Source organism: Corvus kubaryi, unplaced genomic scaffold, assembly GCF_017639235.1.
Source record: "Corvus kubaryi isolate FWS band 111438036 unplaced genomic scaffold, C.kubaryi_AGA036_p1.0 134, whole genome shotgun sequence".
NCBI classification, from domain to species: domain Eukaryota; kingdom Metazoa; phylum Chordata; class Aves; order Passeriformes; family Corvidae; genus Corvus; species Corvus kubaryi.
The window spans coordinates 6,529,880-6,555,302 of record NW_024580668.1 but is presented as its reverse complement, the minus strand read 5'-3'; the positions used below and the strand labels follow the sequence as shown (position 1 = coordinate 6,555,302).

At 47.2% G+C, this 25,423-nt stretch overlaps 1 long non-coding RNA gene across 1 annotated transcript; it reads left to right on the top strand.

Annotated features, from left to right (window-relative positions):
• The first annotated feature begins 15,795 nt into the window (after positions 1-15,795).
• On the top strand, positions 15,796-17,767 carry LOC121673658. Its single transcript, XR_006019269.1, has 2 exons — positions 15,796-15,865; positions 17,461-17,767. It is a non-coding gene; the product is annotated as an uncharacterized LOC121673658 (long non-coding RNA).
• Positions 17,768-25,423: the final 7,656 nt, after the last annotated feature.

Here is a 25,423-nt window from a genome sequence, read left to right as displayed (position 1 = left end):
TTTGGGTCGTTTCAGAGTTGGTTGGAGCCCCTGTGGTGGGAATTGCACCTATCCCAGGGGTCCTCTTCCAGTTTGGAGCAATTTCATTTTTTTGGGGTTTGCTGGAAACGTGTCAGCCTACCATAGCTCTGTCCTTGCTTGGTGTGTTTGTGAGCTGAATCAGCACGGGTCAAGTTCCAAATTTCACCAACATGGGAAAGGTTTGGATTTTCCTTTGGCAAAATCTCAGGAGCTTGAGCTCAGCCTCCTATTTCTGTTAACGCTCCTGTCAGGAACAGAAAGGCCAAATGGCAACTGTGGGATGGGAGGGATTAACTTTGCCAGGTGCTTTCACTTGAATTTTGTGAGGCAGGGGCTTCAGTAAAACTGTAATAATAACCAAACACGGTAAATACAGGTAGTTAAGAAGCATTAGGGTTTGACACCTACCAGCAATCACCACATTTTTCTGGTTTATTAGGCTAGTGAGGGTGTAATTGGGAGTGCAGCTCCTGCCTCTCCCCTGCGGTGCTTTTCACTCAGTGGGTTATTAAACAATTCCAGGAGAACCACGCACAAGCAGTTTGTTTTGCTCTGTTTTTTCCACTCTTTTTATTTTGTTTAATTTTTTTCTGTTACATGAGCCTTTGGGAACATAATGCTAAAAATGTTATTAAGAAGCCATTGACCATACATGCCCCGCAGATTTCTCTGATAAAAACCACTGCCTATGGCTTTAGAGAAAGGAAGATTAAATACAGGGCAACTGCAAATGTGTTCCTGGGAAGAGTGGGTGAAGTTGCAAAAGCAAAGGCCTTCAGACGTCAGTGACATCCTTTGTTGCTGACACGATAGCTCGGGGTCTGAGAGGACACCGGGCTCCTGTGGAGAGCTGTGGATTTATAGATGGCTCTTGTCTACAGAAAGTGGAATTGGATGAGAACATTGTGACCTTAAAGCTTCCTGAATAACTCAACGCATGCGCTGAGCTGGGAGATGGAGTGAGGAGGGGTCGTGCTGGGTTTGAGCTGGGAAAAGGGTGATAAGTGGGAGAGCTGCTCTGGAGGAGGGGGTTGAGGCAGAGGTCAGCAGGCTGATGAAAGTGGCTGTGGCTGGATTAGGGGTGAAAGAGTGCCTAACTGTCGCCTGAATATATCTTTTTGTCATCTTAAGAGGAGAGACAGTGTGATGTTGTGGCCTGGGAAGGAGGAATCTGTAGGGCTGTCCCCTTCCCACCTCTTTGCTGGCTCTCGGGTAGCTTCTCTTTCCTCCTTGAACATGCCCAGCCCAAGGTTTGTGATGCTTATGGGCAGTTGAATAAGTAACTGCTGGATGCTGTCCTGCCCTGGAAGGAGGTGCTGGACCACTGATGAGCCCAAGACACGCTCGGACCACACCTCCCATCCTCTGTGATGTGGACCTGCTGAGTATCTGTGCACAGATGCCCTCTCTGTGTCTCTGAGCTCTGTGGTGGAGCCCATAGCACACTGTGAGCACCGACAGCAATTTTCTAATCAGATGCAGAGCCCTTGTCAGCCCCGAGCTGGGTGTTTAGCCCGTGCATTTGAAACAAGCTGCTGCCAGCTTTAGTTCCAGGGTATTACCATCTGCACATTTTAACAGGGAGAAATCCTGCCTCATCTGGGAGCTGAGTTTTTGTGGATGGAGTGATCTGTGCAGCCACATGGCTCAGATGCATTACCCAGCCATTGCAAATATGTAACAAGGGCTGGATGAAAAGCTCTGCTGCCCTTCCAGAGGGTTGCTGGATGCAATTCACCAAAGCCTGAAGTTGTTATTTTCCTCTCTGGCTGTAAATTGTTCTGATCAACAACGTATGAAAGACACTACATCAAAAGAAGTGGAATCAGACAGATAACAGGCCTTCCTAGGGAGCTGGAATTACTTGGCATTTGACTCCGTGGCTCTTGAAATGAGCCACCATGAGACATCTGTGTGCCCTGGGTACCAGCTCACCTGCTCTGCCTCAGTGCTAATCTAGTGCTGTGCCCCGGTCTGGATGCACCCCGGCCCAGCACAATTGAAATGCTGTTATTTTGGGGTGGTGCTTCTCCCTCAATACTACGGCTGGGTGTGGGGTACCCTTTTTCGCCCCCCAGTGCGTGGGCTGGTGCTGGAGGATGGAGAATACAATATTTTGGGGGAGAAGAAGCCCAGATGCTACTCTGATAAGCACCCCTGTGAACAGCGATGCCAATCCCAGCTCTGGAGTCCTCCACTGCGGTGGGAGGGAGGTCGTTAACTCTGATTAGAACACTTGCGATTCCAACAAGGCCTTTCATTTCCACCCTGGCTCCTGTTCTGCATATTTGATGCCGTTCTCTAGCGAGAGAGTGCAAATGTTTAGATGTCAGAGTAAGATTGCCCCAAGGTTCAGACACTAATGACAAGAATTATCACAGTCTGAGTAGTTCAGGACTTGACAAAAGGTACAAAACAATTAGGCCGTGATTAACAGTTGAGTGTTTCCGTAATTGCAGAGAGAGGCTTCATCATACTGCTTACTGCCTTTTATAAAACAAAAGGAATCCAGTTGCAAAGACTGGCTTACTTAAAAAACCCACTGGTGGTGTTGGGTAAGCAGAGAAGACCCACGTGAAGCCCAGCCCTGTGCTATGATGTAGAAACTGGGGTCCCATCGGGATGTGGAGCCTCATTAATGCACATTGATGGAACAGTTCTGTACCTTTAGGCAACTGTTTTATAGTGCCAGGGACTACTAAATACAAGCATTAAAAGATGACTTCTTTGGCACTCTTCTCATCTCCCAGCCTTTCTTGAGGCAGTGCTCCTCAGTCCCTTTACATGTAAAAGGATAAATTATTATTGCATGGGGAAACATCTCACTGAACAGAAGCGAATTTAACTTCACTTTTTACATAGAAAAACTTCCAAAAGCAGTTTTTAGAATTAAATGAGGGAATTAAATCAGGGGAGCAGGACAGAGAAATTTAAAGGTTTGGACAACAAGCCTGATTATCTGCGAAGAGGGAGGAAGTGGTGTGGGAGGTCAGTCCTGGATGATGCTGGTTGCCCTTTGCTGCCCACCCAGGAGGAGCCACGATGTAAATATAGCAGAGCACTGGATCTGTTACATCCATTTAACTTGTCAGCCTATAAAGAACTGTCAACTGTATGGAAGAGGAAGCTGGGATAAATCATAAATAGTTTAATTATTAGGTAGTGCCATAAATATTCCCGCCAGCCTCCTGGGGGTTTAAAAGGTCTTGTTTTCCCTCTTGCCAGCAACGAGGGAGTTGTTGCTGGCTGAGAATCCAGCCTGACTGGGTTGTGTCCAGGGACCAGCAAGTCCCATGGGGTGAAGGGGTATTCGGCAGCTTGTTGGGGCTGTATCACTCCTGAGCCTTGTCTGAAAGCTCCCGAGGTCACTGGTAGGTTATTTATAATCAATCAGAAATCAGGAGTGATTTGCTAGTACCGAGAGATTGTTAATTCAGATTCTAGAGGGGATTCATTAGCTGAAACGGCTTTGCTGTGTGCGAGTTGATGACAGCCCTCTGGGCGCAGTGCCTCTGGCTCCAGGGGGGACTCTGACACCTATGGGAGCAGGAGGAGCCCCAAATAGAAGCAATCTGGCACCAGTGGTTGTCTGAGTCCACCTGGGCAATTTTTTCTCCCTGGATGTCTTACTGTGGGGTGAACAGTCCCAGCTCATCCTGGGGTCTCTCGGACAGCCCTTGAAGAGTGGATCCTCTTGATCTTAGAGGGCTTCTTCGATCTTAACATTACCGTGTTTCTCTCCCCAGAGGGGATGTTTCCTTCCCACATTTTTCCCCAGTGCCACTGCAGGGCTGTGGAGCACTTCTTGCAGGAGACAGCACCACTGGTTAGGAACAGCTCTTATTTGTTTGGGACAGTGTAAGACAAGGACAGAAAACCACATGAAGCAAGGAAATACATGAGAGCGTGGCTGCAAATAATTCTGTTCCTCTTGGCAGAGCAGTTAACTGTTGAAGAAAATTGGGCAATTGGTGGTGCTGCCAGCTGTACAGTGCTTTTGGATGGCCAAGGTGGCGGAGCTAATTTTCAGCCCTGCTGGGATGGAGAGAACTGTGAATTACAGAGGGTGCAAAATGCCGCAATAAAGAGATGAATAGAGGGAAAAAATTGTTTTCTTCCCTTGAAATGTTTATTGATATGAGAGAGACCTAGTTCTGAGCTAGAAGAGGACCAAGCATGTATTTCGTGAGGGTTCTCTTACTGCTGACAGGACGTAGGCATCACTTATCATTTATATACACATGAGAAAGGAGGAAAAACCCTCTGCCTTTATTTTCCTGCTTCCAGTTCCTTCCTGGTGTAGGTGTTTTTCCTGACTCCGTAGGATCAGCTCATTAATCAGCCACTGCTGCCCTTCCTGTAGGTTACTCGCAGGAAGCCTCAAGGAGGACCAAGGTGGATATAAAACAGGGCTGTCAGGAGGCAGCAGAGCAGAGGGGACATTGTCTGCTGCGGAGCTGGGGCCTGCCAGGGAGTCCCAGCTTTTCCTGCCATGTCTGGGGTGTTTGCTGCATTTCCCTTGTCTGATATAGGGTAGAGTTTCCATTTGGAGGTGGATTTTAGCAGGGGCTCTATTTGGGAGGTGCTCTGGTTCTTGGGACCAGACTGGGGCGATGCCTCTGCCCCCATGGCTGGATCAGGGAAGTGCCTTTGTACCTGGGGCTGGTGGCTTGGCAATCAGCCACTGCTCACTTGTGTCTCTGTGCCTGCCCAGCTCAGCCTGGCTCACTCTGGCTGGCAGGGAGTCAGAAACGCTCCTGCCTGCAAATAAAATCCCGCTCCGTTTGGCACTTTGAAACAGAAAGGAAGGAGAAATACCTGCGAAGCAGAGAGTGAGGCTGTCAGCACTGGTTTGTGTTAGCGTGAGCCCTCCCAAAGCACTGAGGGGACAGAGCTGGGTTGCCTTTGCTTAATGTTTGCCAGGCTCTTTAGGAGAGGAATTAGCTCAGCACAGATGTAATTGTTCCAGCAGGATGATCGCTTCTGCAAGGCTGAAATTGCCCTGATGCAAAGACTGAGGGGAGCAGGGAAAGGGAAGGAGTGTGAAGGTGAGGAACAGTCCATTGTATTAAATGAGCCTCAAAACATTGAAAGAATGAGCTTTCCAGGTGGGCTGGTGAAGTGGGGTCTGAGCTATTCCAGTGGCTTTTGGCCCATGAACAGCCTCTTATGGAAGCCCAGCTGGAAAGATGGATACCTGAGGACTTTCTGCATCAGAAATAATATCCCAGGCTTGGGATGCTGTGGGGGTAGGGGCAGCATTTGGTCCTCTGAAGCCTTTCCTGCCCCAATTCCAGGTAAGATTATTCCCAGGCTTGTGACAACCCTGAGTTATGGCTTGGGTGGGAAAAAAGTGCTGAAAGGGAGTGGATGCAGCTTGGACATCACTAACAGAAAAGTTCCCTTGCTTTAGTAGACTCAGAGTATTTGTTTTGTAACTCACCTAATCCAGTCTTAGAAACATCACATATTCACGAGTGTGCCATCTCTCTCAGCCCAGTTTTGCTGTTCAATTACCTGGAATGTGAGTTAAACCTTGGGCCATGTCCAGTCTGACTGTGCCAGTGTTCACATTGCAGGTCTGAAAAGGCTTCACTGGTCTTTTCCTTGCATGGAAAGAAAAAGCATTGCAAAAAGGGTCCCTACTGTTCTTTCCTGCAGGAATTGCACAGTTGTGGCTCATGCCTTGCCATTTCCAGCCTCTCAATCAGAAGATGTCCCTGGGGGCTGGAGATTCCCCCTTGGGGCAGCAAAACCTCTGTGCAGTTGGGGAAGGCAGGGATGATCTGTCCCATAGGGACCCTTTCCTCCAGAGGCATCAGGAATGAAGAGTTAGGTGGGAAAGGAAAGTTCTTAAAACAATAAAAAAATTTAAGCTAACCCCAACAGTCAGGCTATCAGTCACCATCCACCAGCTCAGGAAGATGCTCTGCTTCACCCCAGAGCCTCCAGCACCGAGGGCATTTCTATTTAAGTCTCCAACGCTGTGCTTTTGCCTTCCTCAGTGAGATGAGCTGTTTACTAAGAAAATAAATGTAATGTTTAAAAATACAGCAGGATGGATGTGCTTTAAAGCAGGTGGGGGGAAATGTGAGTGGCAGCTCTGAAGTGCCTGTCCCTGAGTGCCTGCAGCACATTTTCCTCTGGTGCTGTGCCTGCTTGCTGCTGGCTGCCAGCTCCTCAGCACAGGCTGTGGTTAGTGCTGGAGCAGGGTAAAAGGTTTCTGTTTATCTTGGGCTTGTTATTTCAAAAGGAAGCCAGAATAAATACCAGACAACAAAGCTTTTACGTCTTTGCCCACTGTGTAATGCAGAGACCCCTCGTGATTAATAGGGGGTGACCTCAGCTCCAGAGAAATTGGAAGTAAAGCCGGGTGAATAATGGATTGTTTTTTTGCCTTTGTGGGTGGCTCCAGAAGAATCAAGTACTAATTTAATTTGGGCTTAATTTAGAAAGATTTTTTTTTAAGTTTAGGTCACTTTTCCTGCTATAATATGAAAGAGTAACGTCAGCAAGGTGATGGCTTCAAAAATCCACAACCTTATGTCCATTATAAACCCTGTGGATGCAGAAATGCACATCTGATTTTGGCAAGGCGTTTGGGACACTTCCTAGGAATATGTTGTTTTATTGTAATATTAATATTCTTGAAGGGGAGTTTAGTGGACAGGTCATAGAATCTTGGAATGGTTTGGGTTGGAAAGGAAAGCTCATCTCATTCCAACCCCCTGCCATGGGCCGGGACAACTTCCACTGGACCAGGTTGCTCCAAACCCTGTTCAAGGTGACCCTGAACACTTCCAGGGATGGAGCAACTTCAGCTTCTCAGGGCAACCTGTGCCAGGGCCTCACCACCCTCACAGGGAAGGATTTCTCCCTAATATCCAATCTAAACCTAGATCAGTTTAAATTCCTGCAAGGGGTAGGGCTTTGCAAGACTCTGCTCTCCTCCCCTTTGGGGTAACCACCAGCATCCCTGAGCTGGCTCAACACCTTCTCCTCCAAAATGCTGGGAAGCCAAGCCCTGCACTCACAGACTCCTTTGGCAGCAACACAACCTACAAGTTTCGTGTCGTCATCTCCTCACAGAAGGTAAAAGGCAGAAGACAGAATGTGTTTTGGGATTTTTGCTCCATATTTATGTTGTGTCTTCAAGTTTCTCTGGAGTGTGATAAACCTTTCTGCTGGATTTCTGGGTCCAAACCTTCAGCCATTAGTGTCAGCTTTTAGTACCTGGCACCAAAAGTCTTGCTGCAGGATTTAAAAGTATATTGGAAACAGTTTTGTTGCAGGCAAGTTATTGAAGATTGAATGATGTCAGACTACGTGTTGAAAGCAGTGCGAGTAGTTTAATACAGGTATAAATATTAAACTGTCAGGGGCAAGTATATGAGAAAAACAATCCCTGAATGGTATAGGGAGGAATAGGTAAACATCACCTTTCAATAAATTCACTTAAAAGGATTCTGCCCAATTTAATTCAGGCCCTACATTTAGGTATATGGGGAAATAATTGCTACCAGTCATCATAAAGAAAACTGTTGTTTTTCCACTTTTTGCTTCTGAGTTTTCAGAAGTAACTTGGGAGTTGCTTTTATCCAGTTTGCTTTGCTGGATGCTGAACACAAGAGAGGCAGGTGGGTTTGAGGGTGTGGTGATGCTGTTGGGGCTGTGCTGCCACACCAAGCACGTGAATTTTACCCTCCCTGTACGTTCAAACTCGGTCTGGCTGCTTTGGAGCACGTAGCTCTGCCTAGTAAAAGGTTAAATTGTGCAGTGTCCTGTTCCTTTGAGCAGCTGATGGGGGTCAAGGATCTTGAAGCGGAAGAAGAGGGTCTCAGGAGGGGAGTGGGAATCAGGGGAGTTTGTTGCACGCAAGCCCTGCATTTGGGAAGAGCTTCACTGTAGGAACATCACTTCCCAAAGAAGCACTTGAGACTCAGATCCCTGAAGTCTGAAGCCAGGCCCTTAAAAACCAGTGAACTGCACAGTTCCTGAGCTCTCCTACAAGGGTTATTTCTACCATCAATTTTAAAAGCAAATCTAAGGGATGTCAGAGAAATAAAACAGCCAGAGATGGGCAATGGCTCTGTGGATCAAACAGCTTTACCCTGAGCTTCTCCTGTGCAGCCCCACCACCACTGCAACTCAATTTGCCCAGGTATGGCTCACCTCAGGTGAAGCTCCCTCTTTACTGATGGGGCTTTGCCTCACTATTTGGGTTGTTAAAGTGGGGTTTGCTTCATGTGTAACAATCTGAAGTTTTCCCTCTCTCTTGCAAGGAGCTGCAAACATTTATTCATTCCCGGGCTTTGACCTAATTCCTGGCATAAATATTAAATTTCTGCAAGGGACCAGAGATGAGATGATAAAGCAGAAGCCCCAGTCAAATGGCACAGATGTGAAACAGCCTTTAATTGACTTGCTTTTGTCAAACATAATTAAGTCCTACGTTTCATTGCAGTCTTTGGCTCACAGTCAGATCTGGAGAAGTCTTTGGTGATAAAGGAGTATTCTAGCTTCAAATGAGACTGATGAATTCTTACAATCACTTGCACAGGAGGCACAACATTTTCTGTTGTATTGGCTGAAAGTAAAGCCGTGAGGCACTGCCAAAACCCGGGTTTCTGATTACAATGAAGCGCCAAGATGTCACTCCTCCTTCTGTGCAATTTGCTTGTGTATTCCTTCCACTCGTGTGAGCATCAGTTGCTTCACAGTTTGTCAGCTCTGGGTGGGCCCAGCTGCTCACCCTTCCTGTCAGAGTTTGCCTGTACATGCTTAAGCACATGTTTAAATCTCCAATATATATATAATTTCTAATTTTTTTTTTCTGGGTGAGGATGTACTTCAACACCTATCCAAGTGTTTCATTGAACTGAGGGCCCAGGGCCCAGTGCTGGGTCTGCAAAGCCCCTGCCAGCACACCCGACGTGTTTTGCTGGGAGCAAAAGTATCAGGAATTTAGATTCCTTTGTACTGCTCATTGTCCTCCAGAATCAAGCAGCACCTTTTCCCTCCTCTATGAAAGAAAAAACCCCAAACCTGTGATAAAATGAAGGAGCTGAGTCAATGGTTTGAGGGACAAACCCCGAGCTAGTCCATACAAAACTCTGCTCCTGGGAAGTTGGATCCTTCTGCAGCCACCCAGGAAAGCTGGTGGTGAGTCTGTCTGGGGAGTATTTGAGGCCCCTTTGTTAAGAGGCTGAGGATAACCAGGGAGATGCAGATGTGAAGGCTCCTGTAAGGTTTTCGTACCTCCTTGCAGAAGAAAAGGACTTGAAAACCTTCCCTTGCCTTGCTCTGTTTCTGTCTGCTGCATTATTGAATCTCACCTTCACTCGCTAGATTTCTTATGCGCTGAAAGGAAATGAAATCTCTGCTGTGCTATTGTTGCTCCCTGCTCAGATAAATAACACTGTGCTGAATTCAGGGAATTGCATCCTGGCTTTTGCCTTCTAGAGGTACCACTCTGTGGAAGCATGGCTCTAACAGGTGGGAAGAGCTCAGAAGTGTTGCAAAGAAATCTTTAAATCCATACTTTTGAAGCTGGATCCTCTAATATCTAAGCAAAGCTACTGGGTGTTTTGGATGAGAGTGACTCCAGGAATTGTTGCTTACCTGGAATACAACAGCAAAAGCTGAGTTTTGATTCCGTTTTAACAGAGATGCTTTGTCTTGTTTTTTGCCTGCTGGGCAAAAAGGGAAAAAAGGGAAAAAAAACCCTTTTCTGAAGGAAATGTAGGTTCAATCTCTGAATCACTGGACCTAGAGAGTCTTTGGGTTTCACACAGCTCAAAGCACAGCTCAGCTGCTCTGAAAGCAGAGGTATCACTGTGGTATGAAAGGTTCTTGTAGGACAGTTTTCCTTGTCCCCAAAATGAAGACAACAGAGAGGCAAACGTGAGCTGAGCTCACTGGGAATGATGCTCGTAGTCCAGCAATTCTGGGAGATCTCTGATACCCGAGAGGATGGATGGCAGGAAGGGCAGGGAGTTTTGGGGAGAGTCTTAGAGGAACTTAAGGTCAGGAGGGAGCTCAGACTGCAGAGGGGATGGTTACTCTACAGCTGAGCCTGGGAAAACTCGAGGATGGAGGGAGAGGGCGGATGGTGTGGTTTGGTTTGGTTTGGCTTGGTTTGGTTTGGTTTGGTTTGGTTTGATGGCCGTGGACCCTGCCTGCTGGTGACCTGCCCTGCAGTGGCCACGTGCCCTCTGGAGAGGGCATGGAGGACACTTGGCACAGTTCCTCTCAGCACTTTTTCCTTTGCCCAGTGTCTGTAGCATTTCTATTTTTGGACATTTCGGGACACCATTCCCCTGGGGCCCTGCTAAGATGTGAGAGCAGGTCCAGGTGACCAACTCTCCCTGTGATCTCTCTTTCAACCCTGCCCTCCTGCTGCTTGGCTGCTGACACTCAGGTCCTTTGAAGGGTGCCAAGAGGTTGGGTTTTTCTTGTGTTGACTCTTTCATCTCTTGCTGCAAAGGGCTGTTTTATTCTCTTTTGAGTTTTCTTTGCTGCTTCTCAGTTGCCCACGACCTCCAGACAGTCAAGAAAGTTTGGAAAAGGATGAGTCTAATTCACTTTTTAATTAACTGAAGAAAAAATAATATATCCTTTGGAGAGAGAATGTTATTTTCCATCAAGAATTCCCTGATTCAGATTTAATTTCTGCCCAGAGGAAAATTTGAATTGGCTTAATACAAGTAGATAGGAGCAGAAATCTGGAGAGATTCAGCTCTGGCAAATAACTCCTTACTCAGAAATGTGATCAGAAATGCTGGGAAGCTGAAAATTTGGGAATCACCTGTCTGGGAAGGGAGATTTCCATCTTCAGGAGCTCTGTATCTGTTTTATCTGTAGCTCTGTGAAGCTTGCTTCATGCTGGAGGAGTGAAGAATGTGTGTGGATGTGTTTCCTAATGAACCCTGGGGATGGGGGAGAGGGATCCTTTTCCCAAAGAGATGCTGCATCTTGGAGCAGGGTGGGCTCTGCTGCTCCTGCTGACAACCTGCAGGAAGAAAACCAATGTCATTCCTGAAGGTGACTTTTGCTGGAAGTCCCGTGCAGCCAGTAATTAAAACACCTCAAGGCTTTGTCATAATGAGCTAATAATTTTCTAACACAGCAGATATTTTGACCAAAACAAACCTGGAGTCTGTTCTGGACTTGGTTGCTGGACAGGAATTTTGTGGTTGCTTAGGAACTGGTGATCAGTGCCTGATTACATCCAATATGGGCTGACAAAGGGCATTTTCATCAATATCATTGTTTTTTACCACCATACGGTCCTACAGCAGCTTCCAAAGGGCTGCCTCTCCAGCTTGGAATTGTCTGAAAGCTAAAATATGCACAGAAAAGGGTGAACAAATACTGGAAATTTTTAGATAGAGATTGTCGTGTGGACAAGCCCCTGGAATTCGTTATAAAGAGATGTTCGCTTTGCTTTGAGGGACTTTCAGATTCGGGAGCCAGGTCAAAGAAGATATTCCAAAAAAAACCCCAAAAAGCAGTAGTTTGTAAAAGAAGTTTAATAGCAAATGATGTGTATCAGAAATTATAAAGCTCAGCCTGCTGATGAGGGACAAGAGCTTGAAATCCGTGGCTGTCGAGAGTAAGCACAAAAATTTAAACTATCATTGATCAGAAAAAAAAATAGTGCCAGCTGGTGTGTTCATCACTGGGTGACACAGTTCAATCAGCACAGTAAGATCTGGTCACTATTTCTTTGTGGCATTGTCATAGGTTAGCAAGCATAGTCCCGGAAGGGACGTCCTTGCTAAGGGGTGCTTACAGTTTCCTCTGGGAACTGATAGAACCTATCAGCTGGCCAGTTTGAATATGGACAATTCTCTAAGCCACTTAAAGTTGTGATCACCTCTGTGATCCACATTTAAGAATAGGCAAACTCCCCCTCCAAGCTCTCTCTCGTTCCGGCGCTGGGACAAGTGGCTGCAGGCCCCGTGTGGGGGCCAGCGGGCCCGGCCAGGCCCTGCCTGGGCCAGGCCGGGCCGGGCCACGGCCATCCTGGAGCCATGGACCTGTTCCAGCCGTGGAACCCCCCCCACTGCCTTGCCGTGGGCAGCCGGAGCGGCTCGGCTCTCCCCCCTCTCCACTGCGATAAGAAAAATTCAACATTCCAGCTGCAAGGCCGAGGTGAGATTAACCCTTTTATTGCTGTGAAGAGCTGAAAACCTGAGGGAAGAGAGAGAGGAGATGCTTAAAGCTGAAATTCTGTTGTGAAGCTATGATATATCAGAGTATCCTGTTGTAATTTCATGAAGATATGGGGGGTGGAGTGTTCAACTCGTGAGCAAAAGCACCTGCGCTGAGATAGGCAGATGCTGACGCCGCTGTAATTTCATGAGAAGTTTGGACAGGGAGAGATGAACCAGATGAGGACTTTTGCTCCGAACGGGAAAGGAGAAAACCTCAGTCCGTAGAGATGCTCCCAGAGATAGTCCTAAAGATGAAGATGATGAAGACCCTTTGCTCCCAGGGAAGGAGAAGGGCCTCTGTTTTTGTTTCTGAACGGCTCAACCTTAAAATTGTACCCCAAAAAACTTCAAGAGTGGACCCTCGAAGGCAGTTGCGGGAAAAGCTGCAAGTCGGGGGAAAGGACTCACACGCAGGCAGACAGACTCCTCTTCCTAAATGGACTGAACGATATTTGGAAGTGGGCGGCTGTCTCGTTGTGATAATGTTTTCATAGCATGAGCAAGAAGAGACTTCTCTTTCTAAATGGACTGAACAAGGTTATTATGGAAGTGGTAAACAGACTGAACATCTTAAGGGTTGTCTTTTCACATCGTCAGTGGGAGAAGGGAGGAAGGTGGGGGGAGGAGGAGAGTTCTGAAGGTGGTATTTTTTTTTTCTTCTTTTAGGTCTGTTAATAAACTTCTTTATATTCTTTCAAGTTTGGTGCCTGTTTTGCATTTCTCCTAATTCTTATCTCACAGCAGATAAACAGTAATGAGTATTTTGGACCAAACCACTACAGGCATTTAGAAAGACAGAATGATGTGCTTTATCTCCCTAATGGGAGATCAAAGCGTTCCTGCTCCATCTCTAATCAACAGCGCAGTAAATTATGTCTGCGTTGTCAGGGGGTACACTTAGAAATCAGTGTCCATGTAACTCGTGTCTGAGTGTCTCAGAAGATTGAGGTCTGCAGATGTTCGTTTTTAATCAACACCAGAAAAGTTGGGAAAGAGCTGGTTTATATTTCCAAAAGGCTGTCATTAAGTCCCAGATAGCTACAAGCCAGTAATCCTGGACAAAATAATGGTATAGGTGAAAGGGAATTCAAATGAGGAAGAATGAAAGGCTGGGGATAAAACTAATGGATTTATGAAACATAGATCCTTAGATGTCTGAAATCATTAGCTTAGTCATGGTTATTAGGTAGTTCTAATATTCCCACGGTTTTGCAAAGTGTTTGACATAGTTTCACATGGAATTTGGATTGAGCCACCTGAGAGAACACAGAAAAACACTAGTGGGAGCAGGGAGCTGCAGGGATGGGGGATCCCCCATGGTGGGGGCTTTGCTGGGGCACTGGCACTGATGAGGGCTCTGCCTCCGTCAGCTCCAGCACTGGCCTTTTCAGGACAGAAAACCTCTTGCCGTGCTATTTGTTAGACAACTAAGCTTTTTTTTTTTTTTTCATTGCAATGTAATAATTGTGGGTGAGGGTGCAATCCAATAGAAAAGAACATTTTTTAAATGAAAAAAGGATCATTTAAAAATAGTGATAGAATCTACCCAAGTAGCTGTACTCCATCCAAGAAGGCACTTGGATAAATTCTCAGCAGTTGACTTAGCCCTGCTACGAACACCCAGGTGTCACAGGGTCTGTGTCCAGAGGTGCCTTCTTTACAGCGCTTACAGCAACAGTGTCTTCCAAAGCCAAGACACGGGATCTTTGTGTCTTCCCAAGGATGCTGAGGGCTCCACATGAACAAGAGGATCCCTGTTTAGAGCTGTGCCTCCCTGTGCCATTCTGCCTCCTCAGGGACTGCTCCCAGCCGTGGGTGACTGGAAGCAGCGAGCGATGCTGCCCAAACCTGGCTCTTCCTCCCAACACCACCCTGTTAGCAATGATCCCCAAGCAAGCCATGAAACTCTGGGAGAAACACAAATTCACCTCAAAACAGGACGCAGGCTGTCCATTCTTCTCGTGCTTCGGGTTTCTAACATCGACTGGAAAAGACCCAGCCACTGTGAGAATCAGCCTGGAGCTCTTAAGTGACTGCTGCCCTCAGGGCACAACCTCCCCACACCACCCCTCCCGGGATGAGGAATGGTCTCCACTTGCATCCAGTGCTGTCATTTGGGTTTCCCAGGTTGAGTCATTCCCTCTGGGAGCAATGGGCTGCATGGGTGGCTTCTGCCACGCTGCAGGTGCTCAGCCCCCTGAGACAAACTCTCCCGCTGGGCTGTGGCTGTCCACAGGGAGCATCCCAGTCCCCCAGCACTCCCACATCCCACGGCACACAGGCAGTAAAGGTGTGCCTGCTGGCCAACGTGCTTTGGTGACAATCAAAGACTGGATGTTTTTTGACTGTCCCAAGTGTAGAGATGAGGAGAGCAAGATATAGTGATGAAGGTGACATGAGGTGCCACCAGGACTGGGATGCAGGCTTTGATCCCCTCTGGGTGTGCAAACTAAGGCTTGTGACATTTCTGTGAACTTTCAAGGTTTTTGTTTAATTTCTCAAGTTAAAGACAGTTCTAGGCTAGCACAAAGTTGTTGTTTGGCTTATCTTCCCCCTGGTTTCACATGTGAGATGTGATTTCAGGTTAAAAGCTGTTTTTGCAGCTGTTTTGCCTGGTGACATTAGGAGTGAATTGATGCACAGGTGTTTTAAGGCCACCTCTTCCAGGAGGACAAACAAGAGATATTTTAGTCCACAGAAGGCAGTGTTTTTATTGCCTGAGTGCTCTCTCAAGAACATATTGCAAAGTAGAAGGAAACTCGGTTTAGTGAATTTCTCTGGCCAAGTGGAAAAAATTACAAATTGTTGTGTTTTCAGAATGTTCCCCCTCATTTTTGGCATTGGAGGAGTGAAGCAGTGGTTGCAACCAAAGTGTGAGGGCACAGCTCCCAGCACTTGTACAGCAGCAGCATCCAGAAACCCATTCCCAGGCCATGGCAGAAGCTCCACAGGCGCAAACTGAACATCAGGATGTGCCTCAAAGCTTGAGACTAAAGGGAGAGGAGGGGGAGAGTATGAGGAACCAGGGGCCAAATCAGAGCCATTATTTTCATCAGTACTATTGAATATGCTCTTATCAAATTGGGTTTGGGAATCTTTTATGTAGAACGTGGAGTAAACACAGATTAGGAGCTGAGGGATTTTTTACCACTAGGGTTTTGGTGTTGAAAAAAGTTGCTGCAGATGAGCTGGGCATTGTAATCTGGGAGCATGATATGGGGAGCAAAGTCCTGTTTGGGGCTTGGGGTTTCTTCCACAAAACATCAGGAGGTTTTGGAAGCCCTGGGTGAGCTGTTGATGTGATCTGCACAGAGAGCCAAGCCTCACACAGCTAACAAGCTCCAGGGCAGCTCTCCTGCCTTTGATTTGAGGCTTTTCTCCAAGCAGAGATGGTAAATTGTCGGCAGAAATAATTCCTGTCAAGAGTCTAACGATGCTTCAAGTTCCCACAACCTTTCAGACAAGCAGGGTGGAACAGTACAGCAAATTTTATAAGGAATCTCTAAAAATGTGAAGTGAACATAATGAAGCAAAATTGATCTGTTGTTTTCTTTCAGGAAACAAATACTGCATGAGGAGGCAAAAAGAAGATGGGCCAGAAAAATACAGCTGTACTCTTAAAAGAGGTCAGTCCCTGGACAGCAGCTATCTTCAGACATTAATGTTTTCACATTAAAAAAAAAAAAAGAAAATGTAGGGGCTGTATTTAAGCAACTGCATCTCAACATCCAAGGATGTAATCACCAAACAACTCTTTCAAGTATTCAGCCCAAAGCCACATAAATTCATGATCTGAAGAGCAACCTTGAGACACTTGCACTGGCCTTGCTGGGAGACAGGGATTTGGGAAGGGGAGCGTGTGTCTGTGATCCAGATATGGGTGAGTTTCGCTTTACACATAAAGGACAAAACCAGGAGTTAGGCAGGAAAAAAGCCATGGAGCAAATTTCCAGTGCCTTTGAGGGGATGGATGGCAAAAGGAGCAGGAGCAGCTGCTGCTCAGCTGGGCTGGGAAAAGCTCAGACATGTCCCTCAGCAGGGCCCAGTGTAACATGGCATCCCAGGAGAAATGATCTTGGAAACCTTCATCCCTGTCTGAATCCCTTGGTGGAGTCCCAGGTGAATCAGTGCAGCAGCTCTGCTCTTATTCCAGGTACCAGTGGGCTCCCGGGACAGTGAGTCAGAGCTCAGGGATGGGGCCAGAGCCACCAGTGGGCTCATCCCAGGGTCCCAAACTGCATCTGGGACAATCCCAGAATGGTTTGGGTTGGAAGGGACACACCTTATCTGGATCCTGATGCTCCTGAGGCTTCTCCTGTTCCTGCAGGTTTGTACAACAGGTCTCATCCCAACAGGAAGTGCCACAGCAGGGAACAGGCTTGCTTTGGCATCTGCAGCGAGCTGCACCTTCTGAAGATTCTGCTCAGAGCTGGGGAGGACACAGCCCCTGCTCCTGGCACTGAGCCACAGCTTGAGGGATGACCTGGGAACTGACAAAAAGAATTTCCTAAATGACTTCCTAAAGGCTTTCCCATGCTTTTAAAACACACCCCATCATCTGAGGCTGTGATGAAGCAGAGATCTGGCTGGTGCTTTAATGCACCCACTGTGTAGGCTCAGCAGTGGCAAAGGGATTTCTGGGGATGGAAAAGGTCCCTGTGTCATTCCTGGGATGGGAGGAAGAGGATGGTGCTGGCAGACCTGCCCAGAGCAGGTGGGGGAACGTCCCTGCTCAAAGCAAACAATGAACTGCAAACAGGTTTGGAGAAGGTGGATAGTCTGGCAAGGGTAAGAAGCTGGAATTCACTGCTGTGGATGTGTTGTGGCAGTGCCAGCAGGGCTCACACTTATGGCAGCACGAATTTGCTGCTGGATTCTGAGGCTGCCATAAACATTTTCAGCTCCCCCAAATTTGGGCTGGCTCTTCAGAGCCCTGTTCCATGGCATGGGCAGAGATGTGCTCCAAGTGCAGGCAGCTGCCAGCCCCGTGTCCCAGGGGTTGAAGGAGCAGCACTTTCCTTCAGCTTCAGGGGGCGGCATGTGCTTCATCCTCCTCCTTCATTAGGTTTTGCCATGTCTCCTTGTTAAGGAACAAAAACCCCAACAGCCCCTGCGTAACCAGGAAATGATTTTTCAATCTTCTCCTTGAGGAGGGCAGCTGCACCTGATGTTTCTTAGAATAAAAGCAAATCCTTTTTCTTTCTTTCTTCCCTTTTCCTAGAAATTTTCATCCATATCATCTGGTTGCCAGAGGTGACATTTTCTGCAGCTGAGGTGCCTGATGTCATGGGAGGTGGCTGTGGAGTACTCCGAGTGTTTCTGATTCACGTTTCTTCTGTTTATTTGCCATCAAGGTCACCATGTCTCTTACCCAGGGTTTGGCTCTTACTTTAGCTGGAGCTTTCAAGAAAATGTTAGTTGCATCTTTCCTTTCTGGGAAAATTGCTGTACAAAGTCAACTGAAACTGCCTGAAATTCACCTAGGATTGAGCTAGGAATTAAAAAGGGATATGAAAGTTTGCTCTGAACTTGTGATCTTTGCTTGTTCTGTTTGGATCCTTGTGCTGTGTGTACCTTCAGGGAAATCAGTGTACATCAACTGAACCAAATCCTCTGGGGAAGGAAAAGAGAAGAAACAAAAAGCTTTTTGCAAAAATATTCATCCAGCAAAGCTTTTAAACCTAGTACATTTCCATCCTGGAAATAAATGCCTCCTACAGACCCCCAAACCACCAAGTTTTACTGCAGCTTTATGTGGAAGGCACCTGGGTACAGTGGTGAAGTTCCTTAGAAAAGATGTAAAGGATTTGTGCCGGCAGAACCTGTGCCAGGGCCTCCCCACCCTCACACAGGGAAGAATTTCTTGCCAATATCCGATCTAACCCTTCCCCCAGCACTGGAAAGCCATTCCCCCTTGTCCTGTCACTCCATGCCCTTGTCCCAAGTCCCTCTCCAGCTCTCTTGGAACCTCTTTAGGCACTGGAAGGGGGTCTGAGGTCTTCCCAGAGCCTTCTCTCCTCCAAGCTGAACAGCCCCAGCTCTCAGCCTGTCTCCAGAGCAGAGGGGCTCCAGCACTCTGAGCATCTTTGTGGCTTCCTCCGGACTCCTTTCCGCAGGTCCAATCATCCAAACAGGATGCTTGGTTCCTGGTCCATATGGTGAGTGGGGAAGGACTGAAGGTATCGAACTCTTCCTTTGACATATTGAAGATTATTGTTTTCCCCTGAAAATTTGGCAGCACTTGCACTTGTCAGTGCCTGTCAGGAAGGTCTTTTGCATTTCCCATCCCCTGGAGTGGAGTCTGCCTATCAAGCGTCTCTTCTCCACAGTTTAATGTTTCTGGTAAAGCTGCTAATTTGATTTTTAGATTTTGTCTGAACAGAATTAGCACATATCACACATTGGAGCTGCCAGTCAAGGGAAAAGCCAAGGAATGGTCAGGGGAATGAAAAAAGTTATCCCTCCTGGGGCTACATCAGCAGACAAAGCCCAGATGGTAAAAGTCCCTGTGATCAGTCTTTGCACATCACAGAGATGACAGTGACAGAAGGTGATGATGAGCAGGGCATTGGGACGGGTTCTGCCCCAATTAGGAGTGAATGTTTGCAGGGTGAGGGTGCCACTGCATGGGCTGGGCTGCCCCTGCCCTTGGTGGAGAGCATCATCTGTTTGGAAATTGAGCAGATGAGGTGGTGGTTGCACATCTGGGTGGGGCTGGGACTGATCCTCTGGGTGCCATGGCTGGGTAAGAGAGGAGGTGAGCAGGGGCTCATGCAGGCACCCGGTGCCCTCCTGCTGGAGAAGGCTGGTGGGGAGTTTATATCTCTCAGGGAGCACTGGCACCACAAAGGGATTCTATTCTGCTGGTATTTATTGATGACATCCCCATTTCTCCTCCTTTTTATCTAATAAATGCCAGCTCTCCCACAGGCACATGTCTCAGCCAAAACATTAAGATGCAGAATTAAGTCAAGGACTAAGAGCAAAAACCAGCTCATAGAGGGACACATCTATGGCTCTGCTAACCCTTGCAATGTCCCAGCTTCAAGGGAAGACGATCAGGATGATTTACCAGGGAGACTTGCAGCTCAGTGTGACTCCCATAACCTGCTGCTGATGAGGGGGAGTCCTTGGAAAAGGCAAAGCCATCTCCTTGCTCTGGACAGGGTCACTGACCATGTGTGCAGAGGAGCACACCCAGAGTTAGCAGGATGCTGAGCATGAGTCTCCTCTCCCAACACAGCTGCTTCCCACAAGGTTCACTCCAACACCTGCAGACTTGCAAGGGAACACGTGGTGTCTGTCACACACTGGGAATGTCACAGCGAGGTCAGTGGAGAGCAGCTTTGGGGCTTTGCAAGTGCTGTGGGATGATCCACTCAAGGAGAGCTCAGACCCCACTAACCTTCCACTAGAGAGAACTTCTATGAGTTCAGGTGTCCTTGCTCCGTCCTGGTGTGAAAAAGCCCAGTGTGTATTCCCTGGGATGGAGGAGCTGAGCAGACAGTGAGAACAAAGCTGTCTGCTTCATGTCAGCATTTCCATCTCGTGTTTCGAAATACCCCACCAGGATCGCAGGATTTTTCTCACTTGTGAATTTTATGGGAGGAGAATAAAAGCCTAATAGAAGGCAGAATGAACTCCATGTTTTCTGCTTCAGCATCACCTGCTGGTTCCAATGGGAATTTGCAAACTCGTGGAAGAGCTGGGGAGGTGTTGGGCAGGAGGTGTCAACCAGCCCATTTCACAGGCTTTGGGATTTGCAGTGGGATGCATGTGTACTTCTCTGGAACGGTTCACATCCAGAAAGCTTCAGTGAAGAAAGCAAGGGCAGAGAGGGCAGTAATAAGGCAGCTTGTTAAATCATTAAATTTTACTGTCATATTCCAAGGTTCACAATGAGGAGACAATAAAAGGCATCCTTGGGCAAAATTTACCAACCACCCTTGGTGACTGTGGCCCTGAACTGCTTTAATATCTACTTCAAAGTTAGTAGAAGCAACTCCAAACATATTGCAAAATCTAACTCACCTTGTCTGAAAGATCAAAGCCTGTAGGAAAGCACAAATCTAAACCTCCAAAAGTATAATTGTCCCTCAGCATTATTAAAAATGCCCTTTCCCTTCTTCCTTTTCCTCAGCCCTCATCCAGATCTTCTTGAGACCAATGGATAGCATGAGATGATGTCTCAGCTTGTAGGGTGACCTCATACAGATAAGATCTCAAGTGAGGTTTATAATTTTTGGACTTTTAAAATTCTTATTTCAAGAACAAAGTGTTTGAAAACTCCAGGAGAGCTTTCTGTTCTGTTCTTCAGTCTGTTTTCTCACCTGGACTGACCCTCAGTGTGGAATGGGGACCTAATCCATCTGCACCAAACCTCAGCCATAGGGAAACCTTGGGAGGAACTTGTAGAAACATCTTTCTGGAACAGCACATGTCACCAGATCCAGAGGTCACGAGACAGAGGGCATCAGGACAGGGAGGAAAAATTGTTCCCAGGATTTTCCCTGATCTCTGCAGATTTTTATGTTAGAACTAGAAAGCCTCAATCACACATCAGGATGGTATTGGGAACCCTTCAGCATATATAGTAGCAATAAAAAGTAGAGACACGTGGCAATGGTCTCCCAAAGTTTCCTCAGAAATTAATTCAGTGAAATCTTAAAGGAATCAGATGTCTAAGAGTGTTTCTGCATTCTCCAAGGCAGCTCTGTCACTATTGCACTCCAAAATATGGAGGTTTGGTGCTCAGATGCCAAAATGAGGCCTGGGGAAGGAATAGGTTTCCTGTCCTACACAGTGTGTGTAATAAAGCATTCCTTAATTACTGGATTGAATCTGAGACACTTCAAGTGAAAAAAAATCAAAAAACCAAACCCAACCGAAATTAACAGTAATATTTCACGAAAGTAAATGTAAGTTCCCAGCTTCATCTGTCACAGCTGTTCCTCCGTTTGATGCTGCTGAGATCTGAGCACTGTGACCCCCGGGCATGTCCATGGGCTCAGGAAGCTGCAGCCCTTGGTGGATGCCATCAGAATTCCTCAGCAATCTGGGATGCTTTCCAGGGAAAATCCACTCTGGTTTTTATTGGAGATGGACTGTTTGGAGCAGAGCAAATAAAAGTCCTGTGAGAGGTTGTGATGCGAACTGAGCTGGGATGGGATCAGTGGGACGGGGGCTGGGGGTCCGCATGGCTGTGCTGGTGGGGATGGGTGGGAAAGCCATCAGGGGTGGGTGACCCTGCTCCCTCTGGGGGCCCAGCTCCCTGGTGGGATGTTCTTTTCAGATGATGGTGCCCTCAGTCTGGACCTCCCTCACAGCTGCAGCTCCTCTGGCATGGAGCAGGACTCTGCAAGGCCGAGGCATTTCCACCTCCCCGGGATGCCCCTTTTCCACCCCCAGGCTCCTGGCATCTCTCCCCCTCCATCCATCTCGCAAAAGAGTTTGCAGAGTTTGCAGCACTCTCTGGGTGCCTGCAGGAGAGACACGGTGTAAAAAGTCAATCCTTGTTTCTGTGATGAGTGCAGCTGGCAGATCCTGCCTCCGGCACCGAGCTCACGCTGCTCTGGAGACGGACACGGCCTCAGTGAAGGTGAGGGAGGGTGAGCCTGGAAGAAGCAGAAGACATGAAGCAAAATGGTCTTGAGGGCAATTTGAGGGAAGTAATGAGAGGTTCAGAAACTGGGACAGAGCTGGGGTCAGGTCTGGAGGAGCATCTCCCTGTGTCTGAAGGAGAGGATGAGGTGCCAAAGTGCAGCTGTTCCCTGCTTTGTGCCTCCTGCTTGGAAAACACTTAAATAACAGCCCCAAATGTGTTCCTTCTGTGTTCCTGAGAGAGTGAAAGTTGTGGTAGGGTAGCTATTTCTTAAAGACCTCTCACACAACTTTTCACAACCAGATGAGAAAAACAGTAATAGGATATGTGTTGCTCAGGGTCTTTTCACACAGTTTTTCACATTCAAAAGCCTGGCTCAATCACAAACACTCAGTATCAGCATCAGTGGCTTTCCTGAACTGGGCCTGAAAAGCTCCACCAGTTCCAGAGCTGTCACTGCAGCATTTGTGCCACAAACTTTGCTGAGGCTGGAAAACTCCAAGGAGAGGAGGAGCCTCAGGTGCACAGTTTCATTCCATGATGAGTGCAGGTGATGTAGGTTGGGTGGGTGAGGGATAAAAGAGCTGTGTGGGGTTGGGGAAGGGGGTTTGGTTGTGCGGAGGGTGAGGAATATGTGGAAATGGATCAGCTTGTGGGATGGAGCAGCTTCTTAGGCAAGAATGGAGAAGCTTCTGATGGAGGGTAAATGCTACTTTTGCAGGGGAATGGTACCATTTCCTCAGCTGGGAGTGAGCTCTGAGCAGCCCAGGGTGCTGGATAGCCCCTCCCATGGCCACCAGTGCCTGTGGGCAGGCATGGCTGGCTGCAGCCACTGACATCTGTGACATACATTTAGAAGTGGTTTTTTATCCTGTCAAACATTCAGGCCCAGTTTTTTGGCTTCTGTGACTCAGCACAGCTTTGCTGGAACCAGCTTATCCCAGTAAGGCTGTTGACTCTCAATCCCATGTTAAATTATGGGGAGCTGGAGTGTGCGTACAGCGCTGCAGCCACGGCTCTTTGTGTGACATCTCCAGAGCATGACAGCCACATAAATAGCATATGTGAGGAGACAGCACGTATCTGCTGCTTGGTGCATATTATTTACATACATCTCCTCCACCTAACTGGTGGCTCTCCCCAGTCATGGATCTGTTAAAGGCTGGAGCCTTTTCAAGGCAGATATTCAAGCCTTTGAGAAACTGATGGGAATGCATTTCCCTCTATTGTTGCTTGAAATTTTCAGTAAACGTCTATTGTTTCCTCTTGCTGGAAAATGGAATGAGGGAAGGCTTCTGAGGCTGAGTTCAAGTGGGTTAAAGCTGTGAAAACATCCTGCTTTGGGGTGGTTTATCAGGCATCAGCTGCTATTGATCCATACAACAGTGAGAACTTGAGTGACATCTCTTCAGGGGGAAGCAAACTGCAAATGGTTTCTGGGTTTCTTCGTGGCTTTTTTTGCAGTGATTTTGTTGCTCTCCAAGCTGTTGGCTATGTAAAAGGGCTGCAGCACAAAGGTGATAAGCAGATCTTTACTTTGAAAGGCTCCTGTGAAATTCACCATCTGAGCACAGAGATGTTTTCCTCCCTAAGGGATAAGAGGTTAAAATGCTGGAATGATGTTCAGAGGATCTAAATTCATCATCTGTTGCTGTTCCTTACTGAGTACCTGTGTCAGTCCTGCAACCATCACTGCCTTTCTTGAAATCAGAGACCCTTACTCTCTCAGCATCTGGGACACCCAAACAGTGAGCCTTGGACGATGGATGCCCATTCCCAGAATGGTGAAAAAATCGGTGTCCTGGGCATGGGATAATGGGGGGAGGAGGGGTTTCTGTCTTGTAAGAGTAGAGGGACTTGCTTGCTTTAAGGTTCACAAGTTTGAGATGCAAAAAAGAGGAAGACAGTAAAACACAATTTAATGTTGCAGTGAAGATTAATGGCCTCATCTGTAGGCACCTGAAATGATCAGTCCCTTGAAAATTGCAAATAGTAATGGCAGACAATAAAATATCAGTGGAGTGGGTAGCATTGTATGCTCTTTCTCCTGCTGGAGGTTGGGGGATTTTGCTCTAAATGAATTTTTGGTGAAAGCAAGATCTGCTCTAATTATTTGTAAGTAATGAGGATCAGGCCTAGCAGCACACACAGTGTTCTTAAAATGCAGGTGGCTGCTGGCACTAGTCCTGGTTATTCTCCTTACCATGGACCTTGTAGATGGGTAGAAGCGAAATGGAGAAATTTCATCTGTATTTTTGCATGAAATGGACATGAATTACACTTGTTCTGCTGTCCTGCTGTTTTAGAAAGAGGAATCCATTGACTCCAGCTTTGTTAACCTGGTGGCCCTGGGAGCCAGCTGGTTCTTCAGGAAATTGGTTTATTGCATAATATGCCAGTTCCTATGAACCAGTTCCTTGCAGCCTCAGGAATTGGCAGGGAGGTCCCCAGCCAGCATCAAGGTACAGAAGTACCTTGTCAGGGTACAGAAGTGTCAAGACTGGGCAGGTGAAGCTGCCCTTCAGGGATGTGGGGATGTATGAGCTCAGCTGCCCTCCTCTGCTGGGCTGAGCTAAAATCTGTATGAATGTCTGAGCTTGTATTTGTGACTAGGTCTGAGAGTGTATGGGGTGTACCGGGATCAGTCACCTCTGATATGGGCTGGACCATCACCCTGCCATTTGCATCTTGAGATCTTGTCCCAGATCTGCTCTTCCCGGGAAGTTCAGTGATTGTGGAAGGGAGATTGGGACTTTGAACAAGGTAGGACATGGCCTGTGACATCCCACTGACCCCGTTCCCCTTGCTGGGTCTGGGATTTAGGGAACATCCCAATGCAAGCTGCAGTCAGCAGGATGCCTTTTCCCACAGTGTGTTTGTCCCCAGGCCCCACTTTGCTCCTTGGGAACACTTTTTCTGGTTTTCTTTTCGTTCTGACGCTTGGTAGTGCAGAAAAGGTTCTGCAGAGGCTTCTGCCATCTCTAAAATGAGTCTGACTGAGGAAGTACAAAAGCTACAATGAATATGTATTACTGGAAATATTGAAGAAGCCAATGTCCCCTTCTTAATAGATGTTATTTCTCATTCTTTGAATGAGTCTGCTGGCCATGGAGGGCAGATAATCCAGTTGTGGAATCTCTCTTGTCTTGTGTTGTTACATGATTTATAGCACCATGCAAGGAAGAGAATTTGTCACCACGGTCTCGGTGAAGTGCCATTGAGTCTCCTTGTAGAGGCTGCTCTGGAAAAGTGGGTTTTAGGGTTCAAGAAAAATGTTTTCATATTTTTATGTCTTTTTGTTTATTTTTTTTCTTGTTTCCCTGATGCTCTAACAGTTGACCATAGATCTGTAAAGATCATCTTGTTCTAACTCCCCTGCCTTAGGAAAGGATACTTCATTGCTAAATCTTTGTCATCATTAATGTCCTAAGAACAAATATCACCCATTACCGGTGGTTGTGGTACAAATTTAGCTAATTAGCCTTTGGCAAGCCATTAATCAGGTGCCCATCATCCCAGCAGTGACAGCTGCATTTTTGAACCTTTGCTTTCCAGCACACTCCACATCCCCCCAGACTTTCTC